The 12694-nt window shown below is 45.7% G+C and overlaps 1 non-coding gene across 1 annotated transcript; it reads left to right on the top strand.

The window, feature by feature from the left end:
- The first annotated feature begins 4817 nt into the window (after positions 1 to 4817).
- TRNAC-GCA (transfer RNA cysteine (anticodon GCA)) lies at positions 4818 to 4890 on the top strand. Its single transcript has one exon. It is a non-coding gene; the product is annotated as a tRNA-Cys (tRNA).
- The last annotated feature ends 7804 nt before the right edge of the window (positions 4891 to 12694 follow it).

Below are 12694 nucleotides of genomic sequence, written 5' to 3'. Positions count from 1 at the left end.
TTCCTAGGTAAAGTTCAGTATCTATTTCTCCCCTTAGAATATATACCACTAAGGGTGTTTTCTTCTTTGTGGTCATGTTACTGATGTGATATAACATTAGGTTTTGGGATTTTGTTTATATTTATTTTCAGCTTCATCTCTTCATACTTGAGTTATTTTTTTGAAATGTAAAACAATTCAAAAGTCAAGACTATATAAAATTGTACACTCAGGGAAGACCGATTCTCTACTCCATCCCTTATATCTCATTTCCATCCACCTTGAATAATGTTCTATTTCTTGATCTGGGTGTGAGATTACACAGGTATATTATTTTTTATTATTCATAAGGCTGAATGATTCATGCAGTTTCGTACACGCATGAAAAAGTGAAAAAAAAAAAAAAACACAGTGAGATGAGCCAGTCAGTATTCATCAGAGAAGCAGAATCACTATAAGTATTACTGAACAATAACAATTGTTATGGAAATAAGACCTTACACAATTATATCATGAGCTGGGAGAAGTAACAGTCCAGAAGGGGGAGTTGGAGGATCAAAGAACAGTCACTTATGAGCCTCCCTAAAGCAAGGCAAGGTGGAAAAGTCAGAGGTGAAGAGGGATCTGGGAAGCCAAGCATATCCCACCCCTGGAGGGGAACTGTGAAAGGGCTGGTGAAAAAGTTGATAGGAAATCAACACTTCTGCTTAGTTACTACTTCTGTAGGTCCTCAGCCAACTATCTGGTGGTGGCACTGGGGCTCCTGTTGATGGACACACAGTTGGGAAGAGAAGCTGGACACGACGGGGGTGGTTGCAGATAGGCTGGGATCTGTTGGTGTCTGTGTCTGGCTGTCACACACCCAACTGCAACAACTTTCAGAGAGCAGTGTCTGCTGCTTCACTTCCACCTCCCAAATATCATGCGAATTCCCATTTGGGCCAACTCTAACTCTAACCTCTACAAGGAAATGATTCCGGGGAAGTAGTTCCAGCTATCCCAAGCATAGGTGAAGGTGTTCAATACCATTAGTCCTCACAGAAATGCAAATTAAAACCACAATGAGATTAAAACCGCCTCCTACAATTGCACACCCCTTCGAAGATCTAAAACTAAAAAGACTGACCCTACCAAGCGTTGACAAGGATATGGAGCAACTGCCGATGGGAATACGCTCTTGGTTGAACGTAAAATGTTACAATCCCTTTGATCCAGCTGTTCTACTTGCAGATATTTACCCAAGAGAAGTGAAAGCATGTATCCGAAGATTTGTATGTGAATGTCATAGCAGCTTGATTTGTCATAGCCAAAAACTGGAAATAACACAAATGACCATTAACGGGTGAGCGGTGAGTGGGTAAACAAAACTTAATATATATCTATCCATACCGTAGAATACTACCGAGCAGTAAAAAGGAGTGAACTATTGATGCATGCAACAACATGGGCAAATCTGAAAACAGTTATATTGAGTGAAAGAAGCAAGACAAAAAGAGTGCATATTGTATAATTCCACTTTTATAACCTACTAGAAAATGCAAAGCAATCTATAATAATGGAAGGCAGATCAGAACTTGCTTTGTTCTGCTTGCTCCTGTCAGTGTAGCCCTAGCCACGTCCCTCCACACTGGCAGCGTTGGTTTTCATTCCCAGCTTTCGTTTGGCACTCCTAGGACCAGCCTTACCGTCAGTGCTCTGTCTCTGGGAGACCAGCCTTCTGAGCTCCTGAGGTACCAGCACCAGCTGGGCAGCGCCGCATCCTCACAAGTCTGAGTCCCAACTCTTCAGAGCCCCTCCCTCCAGCTTCTGCCTTCTGCTAACTGCAACCTCTTTCCTTCTTCTGTCAGCACAGGGAGTGAGAGGTGCTTCCTGGAGTTATATCTCTGCATTACCTTGCAGTTCTCTCTTTGCTGTTTTATTTCCTCAGTACCTATTTAACCAATTCCCTGTATTAAATTCTCTCTGTTGAACTGCCTAGTGTACTTTCTATTCTCTGACAATATCTCGACTGACACATGATTGACAAATCTCTTTTTCTGATCTATGACTCATCTTTCCACTTTCTGTCTGGAGACTTTTAGTACACAGAAGTTCTTAATTTCAATGAACTAGAATATATCAATCCTTTTCTTTATGGTGTTTATGTGTGTCATGATTAAGAAATCCTTCTCCTACTCCAAAGTCATAAAGGTTTTCTCTTATATTTTCTTCTAAAAGTTTGACGATTTGTCTGTTATATTTAAGTCTTGAATCCTCCTGGAATTTATTTTGTGTATGGATATCTAATTGTCTTAGCACCATTTATCAGCAAGTCCACCCCCTTCCCCTCTGCCCTATCATATATCAGTTTCTCTCTATAGATAGGTCCATTTCTGGGATCTCTATTCTGCTTTATGGTGATTTGTCTATCCTTGTGCCAACACTACACTGTCTTACAGGCTTAAACTGTAATAACTTCATATCTGATAGGACTAATTTCCTTGTCCAGCTCTCATTCTTCAGGAAAACACTAGCTATTCCCAGCTCTTTCTTTTCCCACATAACTTTTAACATCAGTGTGTCAAAGACTATAAAAATCACAACCGGGACTTTGACTGCAATTACATTAAACCTATAGGCTAATTTGGGAAGCATTAACATCGTTATAAAATTGTTATTTTGTCCTACCCCCAAACAGAGCCTATCTCTTCATTTAGGTCCCCTTCAGTGTCTTTCAGTGAAGCTTTAAAATATTTTAAATAAAGGTTCTGTACAGCTTATATTTATTCCTAGGGGTCCTGCGTTTTTGATACTATTTTTAGTGACATACTTTAAAAGATTTTATTTCTAACTCTTCATTATTGTGTATAGGAATTGATTTTTAATAACCTTATCTTGCAATGTATTAAACTTGATAGTTCAAATGACTTGTAGATTATTTTGTGTTTTCTATTGAGATAATCATACTATCTATGAACAATGGGTGTTTTGTTCCTCCTGTTGCACTTTTTTTAATCTTAATACATTGCCTCTGGTTTTAGGTACAATGTTAAATGGAAACAATGCTAACAGACATCCTTGCCTTGTTTCCAGTTCTCAAGAGAAGCCTTATGATGTTGACCACTGGGTGTGACGATTGGTGGAGGTGTGTTTATTTGTTTTAGAGATGGCCTGCTAGATATTTTTTGAGTCCTGTTTGTTTGTTTTTTTCTAAAGATGTAATTAATCAATTAATTTATTTATTTATTGGCCCTGCCACACCGCTTGTAGGATCTTAGTTCCCGGACTGGGGATTGAACCCGGGCCCAGGCAGTGAAAGCTCTGAGTCCTAACCACTGGGATGCCAAGGATTTCCTGAGTCCTTTTTTTTTTTCTTTTGCGGTACGTGGGCCTCTCACTCTTGTGGCCTCTCCCGTTGCGGAGCACAGGCCCGGGGCGCGCAGGCTAAGCGGCCATGGCTCACGGGTCCAGCCGCTCCGCGGCATGTGGGATCTTCCCGGACCAGGGCACGAACCCGTGTCCCTGCATCGGCAGGCGGACTCTCAACCACTGCGCCACCAGGGAAGCCCATGAGTCCTGTTTTTTAACAAGAGAAATTTTTATATGGGTATTCTTCTAAGTGTTTCCATGTTTTTTAAACTTTTCAGTAAGAGAGGGGAACATTTCTAAGGGAGCCAGAAGACTGATGAGGGAGAATAGCTGGTGAACGAGTTCCATGAAATGTGAACTGGCTCATCTCTGGCAAGAAGGAGTCGAACCCAAACGCAGGGGCATGTATTTGCACAAGTTTGGAGAAACAGATGTGAGAATACCAGAAGTGTTCATGTGGCTGGTGGTATCTGAGATATTTTGCATTTATTCCATACTTAGGTATCTTTGCTAATTTTGCTATCTTTACTTCCATCCAACAAATATTTATTGCATACCTACTTTCATGCTCAATGTTGTGTTAGTCACTGTAGAAAAATAGAGAGATTACCTTTTTACTTTGCAACAATGTAAATAACGTCACTAAATTAAACTGATGGATGATGGGGGGATATTTCGCTTGTCCAGGGTTTCCTTTGCAAGCCCCTGTACGTTCCCGACACTGGTCTCCTGGACACAGATATAACAGGCACTTTCAGCACCTTTGGGCAGTTGTCTTTACTGTACACTTTTGAGGTCTACGTGGCCTTTAGATCTCCGGGGGGTGTTGGCCAGGGGCTAGGTTCACTCCTTAGGAGCGCAGTGCTATGCCTCCGGCCAGGGGTTCATCCAGCAGAGGCATCCCTGGTCCTGATTCTCAGGGAAGTCCCTGCTGCTCCAGCTGTGCTGACCTTCTGGATTGAGGCCCCTTGGGACAGCTGGGACAGCTTCCTGGGCCCCAGGATGACGGTTGTGTCCTCTTCGGCAAAAAATTCAAGTGATTTGTCTGGATTCAGTCAAGACCCTGCCAAAAGCCAAGAAGTAGCTGTGATGAGAGGAAAGAAGAGCAGAGAGGATGAGTCGGGCAACGGAGCCCCCAGTCCATCCTGCAGGATAGCGGTGAGCGTGGAGAAGACAGAGCCGCAGGCAAGTTGAAAGCAGATGGAGCTTCCTGAGGGAGGAAGGAAGCAGGGGTGGTCCAGCTCTTAGCAACCAGCAGGTGCCTTCCAAGTGGTACCAAGAAAAATGAGACTGCAAGATTGTGAGCAGAGAAGGTTTCTGGGGGCCAAAATTCGGAGGGGGATCTATGGGGAAGAAGCAGCTAGCTTTCTGTAAGGCAAAATTCCCCTATCTCCAGAACGTTCTGAGAATCAATAGAAATTTCAGTGCACAGTGGATGTGGGCATTTCCACACAGGTGAAAGGGTATTTATTAGATCCTCTTAACAAGCAGGGGGCTATAGCTCAGTGGTAGAGCATTTGACTGCAGATCAAGAGGTCCCTGGTTCAAATCCAGGTGTCCCCTGAAATAAGCTTTGTTTCAGTACCTACACCAAATGGCACCTTCAGGTGGGCTCTTCTTACTCGGCAGATTGAGGGGTGCCATAATTGGTAAAGGAGGTGGGGGGGGCGGGGAGGAAGGAAGCTTGTCTAGCTCATCTCCTGGGCGGGGGCAATGGAAAGTCCTAGAACCAGAAATGTGGTTCTAGCCAAGATCATGTGGACTCAAGGCTCACCCAAGCACTAGAACTACCTGGGATTGTGGGAATGTAAACATACACGTTCCCTGGGCCCCCTCTCCGGAGATTCAGGTTTTGCTGGCCTGCAGAGTTTTCCTTTTCAACAGCACGTGTCCTTCTTATCGTCCACTCACATCACAGAAGCAGTAGATGATTTTCCCGGTGCCACATTAGGCACCTCCTGATCTGGTCATTCTAGAAGCCCTTCTAGGAGAACATCAGCGGCTTTAGATGACTTGCCATGAATCGGGGGGGAGGAGAAGCTGCAGGGCTGCCAGGTGGGAGGGGGTCCAGGCTTGGGGGAAGGAGAAGGTGAGAGGGAACGGGTTTAGTTTGCGGCGGAGCTGTCCTCATGGGCGGATGGAAAATAAACAGAAGTGCTGATGAGGCTCCACAGGTGCTAATTAGACAGTTAGAGCAAGCCTGCGTGGTTGAACCACACTGACCCCATCTTGTCAGCTTCATCTCAGGCCGGCAGTCCTACCCCCTCCCCTTCTGCATGACTGAACTTCAGCCTACTCAACAAGGAACGCACCCAAGACAGGTGAGTTCCTTATCACCTTTTACCCTTAGCCTTCATCTGAGGTGAACACTGGAAGAGTGCCTTTTGTTAACCCAGGTGGTTAATGGTCATGAGATCCCCAGGGCGAGGAACAAACCCGGGTTCCCGTCAGTGTGGACATGCTTCTGCCTCAGTAGTCAGATTTTAGCTTTGGGCCCTTTAAATCCCCCTGTACCCCTGTGGGCAGCGCAGAGTGCAGCTGCCGATGCTTCAGGCTTGCCGTCCGCCAGATCCCACCCTATGGAAGTCATCCACAATAAACTTCGTGTGTGTACTTTATGGAGTCGCCCGCTTCGTTTTTCAGTCTTAAAGTTCCTTCTTGGTTAGAAGGATATTATTCAATATCTCCACCTTCCAACAACACCCTTTCAGGTTTCTACGATTGAAGAAATGCCTTTTTACCTCTGGGCCCTGTGGATTGAGTCTTCGTAGGACAGAAGAGAGGTTGGACAGTTTAGATCTTTGCCAGAAAGCCTCTCTAGCTTCTTGCAGCCCCAGGTGAACTTCTCCAGGGCTGACCCAACCCGATCCCCGTTAACACTTATCTTTAGAGCCTTGCAGATGTCACCTTTCCTGTGGGCACATCCCACCTCACCATGCACAGGCACCGCCGTTGGGGGCAATGGGAGCTTTGATGCCTCTTGTATGCGCCGCCCATTACGGAGCACAGGGCAGTGCTTGCAGGAGGCCCCCAGGGCTCCAGTCTCTTCGTCCTGAGCTGCTTCAGCAGGGTCAGCACAGAGCAAAGATCTAAAGAAAAGGCAGTGAGGGGGCTGTTTGCGGAGCACGCTGACTGCCGGCGACTGGCTGCTACATACTAGGGGCTGCAAGCCACTTTCAATCGTGAGGCCGTGTGCCACGTCTAGGGGCTACTTCCCTGCCCCCTGCATTCACGCAAGGACCTCAGTCACCAGCCTTGAACAGGGACCCTGGAAATGCACCGTGGACATCTGCTTCCGGTCTGAGCAGCAGAGATTCACAGAGCCCATGGGGATGAGTGAGCTGCAGCATGTTTCCTCAGGAAGATGAACCAGGTGACCTGCTTTAGAGAGTCTTTCAGTGCTGACCATGGAATATTGGAGGAAGGCTGGCAAAGGTAGTGGTCTCCGTCCTGTTCTCATTGGTGCTCAGTTATTCTTTGTGGCAGCATCTAGATGGTGGACCAGTTGTCTCTTGCAGGAGCTCCTATTTCAGGTCAATAAACCCACATCATGACCATATGGGGGTGCTTCTAGCTAGCTCACTCCTGCAGTCCACAGACTTCAGGCTATGAGTTTACTGCACTGTTTTATTCCACTTGAAATTCTGATTCTGAATGTCAGGGGACCTCTCACTCCACTCAAACTCTTTATACCCTCAAAAACAATAGTTAAAAGCAAAGAGCTGAAGTCAATCCTGCATCATCCCTGGCAGGTTTTCTCCTCCAAAGCAAGGGAATAATAATAACCAATAATAATATAGTCGTAGTTGCAATCCGCTTACTTAGATAAAATATTAGCCTAAGAGACATGAGGTTATCACCAACTCCAGGAAAATTAAAAAGATCCAGGTTAGGGACTCGGAAGCTCACCAACCTCCCCAGCTGTCCCCACCAGCACCCTGGGGATTAATGCACGGATACAAAGACCCCACCAGCACCCTGGGGATTAATGCACAGACACAAAGCTGAAGAGACACCCTCTGGTGTACGTACTGCATGTGTTTCCAAAGAGGTTGGGCAGGATCTCTTCAATTCGCTGTTTTGTAGTGCAGAACAAGAGAAAAACAGACAAATAAATCCTAAAGGCCGTTCCAGTAGTGAATGTCAATGCTCCTCCAGGCTGCTGCTGTCACCACACACTGAGGAAAAGGGGGAGATGCAGGCATGTGAAGGTGTAGGCTTGTGGGACTCTGGGGCCTGGGGGATGAGCTCTCTGGACTGAGTTTGTAGAGGAATAAGTTGCTGGTCTTACCAGCTCTCTAGAAATAAGTAGAAACTTCCAGTATGTTGCAGGAGTTCTGGGTGTGACCATGAATGTGAAAGGTGTTTATGAGACACTTATAATAAGTAGGGGGTGTGTAGCCCAGGGGTAGAGCGTTTGACTGCAGGTCAAGAGGTCCTCGGCTCAAATCCGGGTACCCCCTGCCATATTGGATTTTCTATTCATGGAAGCTGTTACTCATCCCATTTTCCTTCATCCATCAATCAGGATCCTACCTGAAACTGGAAGCTACAGGTCAGCCCTTGTACAACAGCAATCTGGGTGGAGCCTCTTCTCATGTCTTCCTGCACGAATACTCTAGGTATCTATCCTCCTCATGGCATCAGGACTTTTTTCTTCTGTATGTTTCTCATTTCTCCAACTCTATTGGATCCTCAAAGAGAAGGCAAGGCCCCTGATGCAGACTTTTTTAGGGCAGACCAGAGAGCTGTAGATACAGATGACTTCCCAGGAAGGCAATAAACGGTAACCCTAGGTCCCGGGTGGCACAGTGGTTAAGAATCTGCCTGCCAGGGCTTCCCTGGTGGCGCAGTGGTTGAGAGTCCGCCTGCCGATGCAGGGGACATGGGTTCGTGCCCCGGTCCGGGAAGATCCCACATGCCGCGGAGCGGCTGGGCCCGTGGGCCATGGCCGCTGAGCCTGCGCGTCCGGAGCCTGTGCTCCGCAACGGGAGAGGCCACAACAGTGAGAGGCCCGCGTACCACAAAAAAAAAAAAACGAATCTGCCTGCCAGTGCAGGGGACACGGGTTCGAGCCCTGCTCCAGGAAGATTACACATGCCACGGAGCAACTAAGCCCGTGCACCACAACTACTAAGTCTGCACTCTAGAGCCTGCGAGCCACAACTACTGAGCCCGCGTGCCACAACTACTGAAGACCGTGCGCCTAGAGCCTGTGCTCTGCAACAAGAGAAGCCACCACAGTGAGAAGCCCGCACACTGCGACGAAGAGTAGCCCCTGCTCACAGCAACTAGACAAAAGCCCACGCGCAGCAATGAAGACCCAACGCAGCCAAAAATAAATAAAATTAAAAAAAAATGGTAACCCTAAATTATCACTCTCACCCTTCCTTCCCTCCAAAACAGGTTGGCACAGTGGAGTGGGGAGGGTGGTCAGACCTATGGAAACAAATGGCTGGGAGCCCAGGTAGGGTAGGTGGGTAGTTTTGGAGACCTTCGTCCAGCTCTTGGGCTAAACCAAGGCAATGGGAAATGGGTTGGGGGTTCATCAGGCAGCTTCTCTCCTTTTCTCCTTATTGATGACCCCACCCAGGGACTGAGGACTGGAAAGCTGCAGGCCTGAGGGAAGATGTCTTACTAGAAGCCCGGTCTGGCAGCTTCCAAAAAGCCAGTCCTGGAGGAGATCTATAACTTAATTTTGCAGAGTTGAGTGTTACCACACAAATGAAAGATGTTAATTAGACTATACTAGTGTTCTTGGGGGTATAGCTCAGGGGTAGAGCATTTGACTGCACATTAACAGGTCGCTGGTTCTGGTTCTGGCACAAAAACAGAAACATAGATCAATGGAACAAGATAGAAAGCCCAGAGATGAACCCACGCACTTGTCAATCTGAGACAATGGAGGCAAGAATAGACAATGGAGAAAAGATAGTCTTTTCAATAAGCGGTGCTGGGAAAATGGGACAGCTGCATGTAAAAGGATGAAATTAGAACATTCTCTAACACCACACACAAAAATAAACTCAAAGTGGATTAAAGATCTAAATGTAAGACTGGATACTCTAAAACTCCTAGAGGAAAACATAGGCAGAACACTCTTTGACATAAAGTACAGCAATATTTTTTTGATCCGTCTCCCAGAGTAATGGAAATAAAAACAAAAATAAACAGATGGGACCTAATTAAACTTAAAAGCTTTCGCACAGCAAAGGAAGCCATAAACAAAACGAAAAGACAACCTATGGTCTGAGAGAAAATATTTGCAAACAATGCTACTGACAAGGGATTAATTTCCAAAATATACAAACAGCTCATACAGCTTCATATAAAAAACAAACAAACAACCCAATCAAAAAATGGGCAGAAGACCTAAATAGACATTTCTCCAAAGAAGACATACAGATGGCCAAAAGGCACAGGAAAAGATGCTCAATATCTTCAAGTATTAGAGAAATGCAAATCAAAACTACAGTGAGGTATCACCTCACACCAGTCAGAATGGCCATCATTAAAAAGTCCACAAATAATAAATGCTGGAGAGGGTGTGGAGAAAAAGGAACCCTCCTACACTGCTGGTGGGAATGTAAATTGGTGCAGCCACTATCGAGAACAGTATGGAGGGTCCTCAAAAACCTAAAAATAGAATTACCATATGATCCTGCAATCCCACTCCTGAGCATATATCTAGAGAAATCTCTAATTCAAAAAGATACATGCACCCCTATGTTCATAGCAGCACTATTTACAACAGCCAAGACATGGTAACAACCTAAATGTCCATCAACAGATAAATGGATAAAGAAGATGTGATATATATACATATATATATACACACACACACACACACCATGGAATATTACTCAGCCATAAAAAGAATGAAATAATGCCATCTGCAGCAACATGGATGGACCTAGAGATTATCATACTAAGTGAAGTAAGTCAGACAGAGAAAGACAAATATCACATGATATCACTTATATGTCGAATCTTAAAGAAATGATACAAATGAACTTATTTACAAAACAGAAACAGACTCACAGACATAGAAAACAAACTAACAATTACCAAAGGGGAAAGGGGGGGAAGGGATAAATTAGGAGTTTGGGATTAACATACTGTATATAAAATACATAGGGGCTTCCCTGGTGGCGCAGTGGCTAAGAATCTGCCTGCCAATGCAGGGGACACGGGTTCGAGCCCTGGTCCAGGAAGATCCCACATGCCGCGGAGCAACTAGTAGCCTGTGCGCCTACAGCTCCGCAACAAGAGAAGCCACCGCAGTGAGAAGCCTGGGCACCACAACAAAGACTAGCCCCTGCTCGCCGCAACTAGAGAAAGCCCGCGCACAGCAACGAAGACCCAACGTAACCAAAAATAAATAAATAAATTTATTAAAAAATAAAATAATATAAAATACGTAAACAACAAGGACCTATTGCATAGCACAGAAAACTATACTCAATACCTTGTAATAACCTATAATGGAAAAGAATCTGAAAAAGAATATGTGTGTGTGTGTATGTATATATACACACATATATATAAAACTGAATCATGCTGTACACTTGAAAGTAACACAACATTGTAAATTAACTATACTTCAATAAAAATAGAGGTCCCTGGTTCAAATCCAGGTGCCCCCTAGTTTATGCGCAATTTTGGTAGCTAAACTTAGCTACATGCATGTTACATGGGACCCCATTGAAGATTTAGGAGATCCCCATTCATTGGGGTTTGTAGGAACAACCCTAGAACCTCCCTCTTATGGTGGCATAGTAGGAGGCCATGTGATGTCCCTGGATGCTATTGGGCTCATCCCCTTGACCCCATTATAATCAGTAAAGGGCCGGAAGGCATTAGTCCAGTGCACTCCTAGGAGGTTTTAGAAACTACTCAATGGTACATACAACTGAGTCACTTTGCCGTACACCTGAAACTAACACAACATTGTAAATCAACTACAGTCCAATATAAAATAAAAAATGTTTTTAAATGCCAAGAAACAACAACAACAACAGTTAAATGAATAAAACTATGCGTAAGTAGTGGGCATGGAGATGTCAACCAGAGTTTCTTAGTCTGCGGACTAGGTCTAAGCTACTCTGCGTCCTGTCACCCAGCAGATGAATGAACAGCTGGTACCTCTGCAGTGCTGGAGCCGCACCCCCGGCTTTGCGGTCCTGAATCAGTGGGGTTGGCCCGCAGGCAGCAGGCAGGGGTCTCTTCCCCTTGTCCCCCGGCCAAGCGGGTCCACGGGGAGCCCTCTGTCCGCAGCCCTGAATCCTCCTCTCCCCCATCTCTCTCTCTGTGGCCGAGAACAAAACCCAGAGAGCGATCAGTCCCTCAGTTACGTTCCTCAAATGCTTGCTTTGCCGGGCAAGAGGCCAGGCCTTGAGAGGACCCAGGGATGAGTGAAATCTAGACATGACGGTTCATCCTTCACTCTTTCTCGCAGGGAGGAGTGATTTGCAACATGAAGATATGTTAGATGTGATAGAAAGGAGCTTAGAGCGCAGCTGGGCTGCTCTGAGGGCTGACTTCGTGACAGCTTTGCAGAGATGGGGGGGTCAGCTGGGTCTGGAAGGTACATGTCCAGGCAGTGTGGGGAAAGGGCATGCCAGACAGACAGTGTAAAGAAACAAAGATGCAATGCTTTGGGAGTGCTTTCTGGGTGGAAAAGGTATATGTGTGCATGTCTGTGTGTATGTGTGTGTGGCTGTGGGTGTGACCATGCATGTTGGTGTGAGTGTGTGCACGTGGGGTAGGTTGTAAGTGCGTGTGTGCCGTGACTTTGCAGCGGGGAGGGGGGAGAGAGTGTGACTGTGACCTACTGTTGGAGGTGGATGATTAGACCGAAGAAAATTTGTGTGTAAAATACGTTCCAGAGTTCGGACATTGTTCTGTGGGCGATAGGGAGGGCTGTGGCTGCAAAGAAGCGAATTCATTTCCTTTATTTCAGGAGGTCACTTGGGAGACATCGCAGAGAGCGGCTGGGAGTTTGCCTAAAGACGGTTCCTTAACTGGTAGCATTTTTTGAGCACCTACTACGTGTTAGTACCATGCTGGGCAATTTATCTGAAGTTGCCATATTTATACGTCACGAGAAACTTATCCCTATTTAAGACCAAGAAATGGAAGCTTACAGAGTTCAAGAACTTGCCCAGTGACACATACAGAGTAAGGAAACAAATACAGAGGAGAAAAGGAATTCCAGAGGAATTTTCAGGTTATAATATGTGGGACATGGTGACTTATATAAGATATGCAGGATGAAGAATAGTGTGTGGGGGCAGAGGTGGAAAATGAAAATTACTGTTATCCAGAGAGAAATACAGCAGCAGGTACAGGGGAAGGTGGGAAACCT

Source organism: Globicephala melas, chromosome 9 (genome assembly GCF_963455315.2).
Source record: "Globicephala melas chromosome 9, mGloMel1.2, whole genome shotgun sequence".
Classification (NCBI taxonomy): Eukaryota; Metazoa; Chordata; class Mammalia; order Artiodactyla; family Delphinidae; genus Globicephala; species Globicephala melas.
The sequence above is the reverse complement of the archived record's forward strand: the minus strand, read 5'-3'. Positions and strand labels throughout refer to the sequence as shown.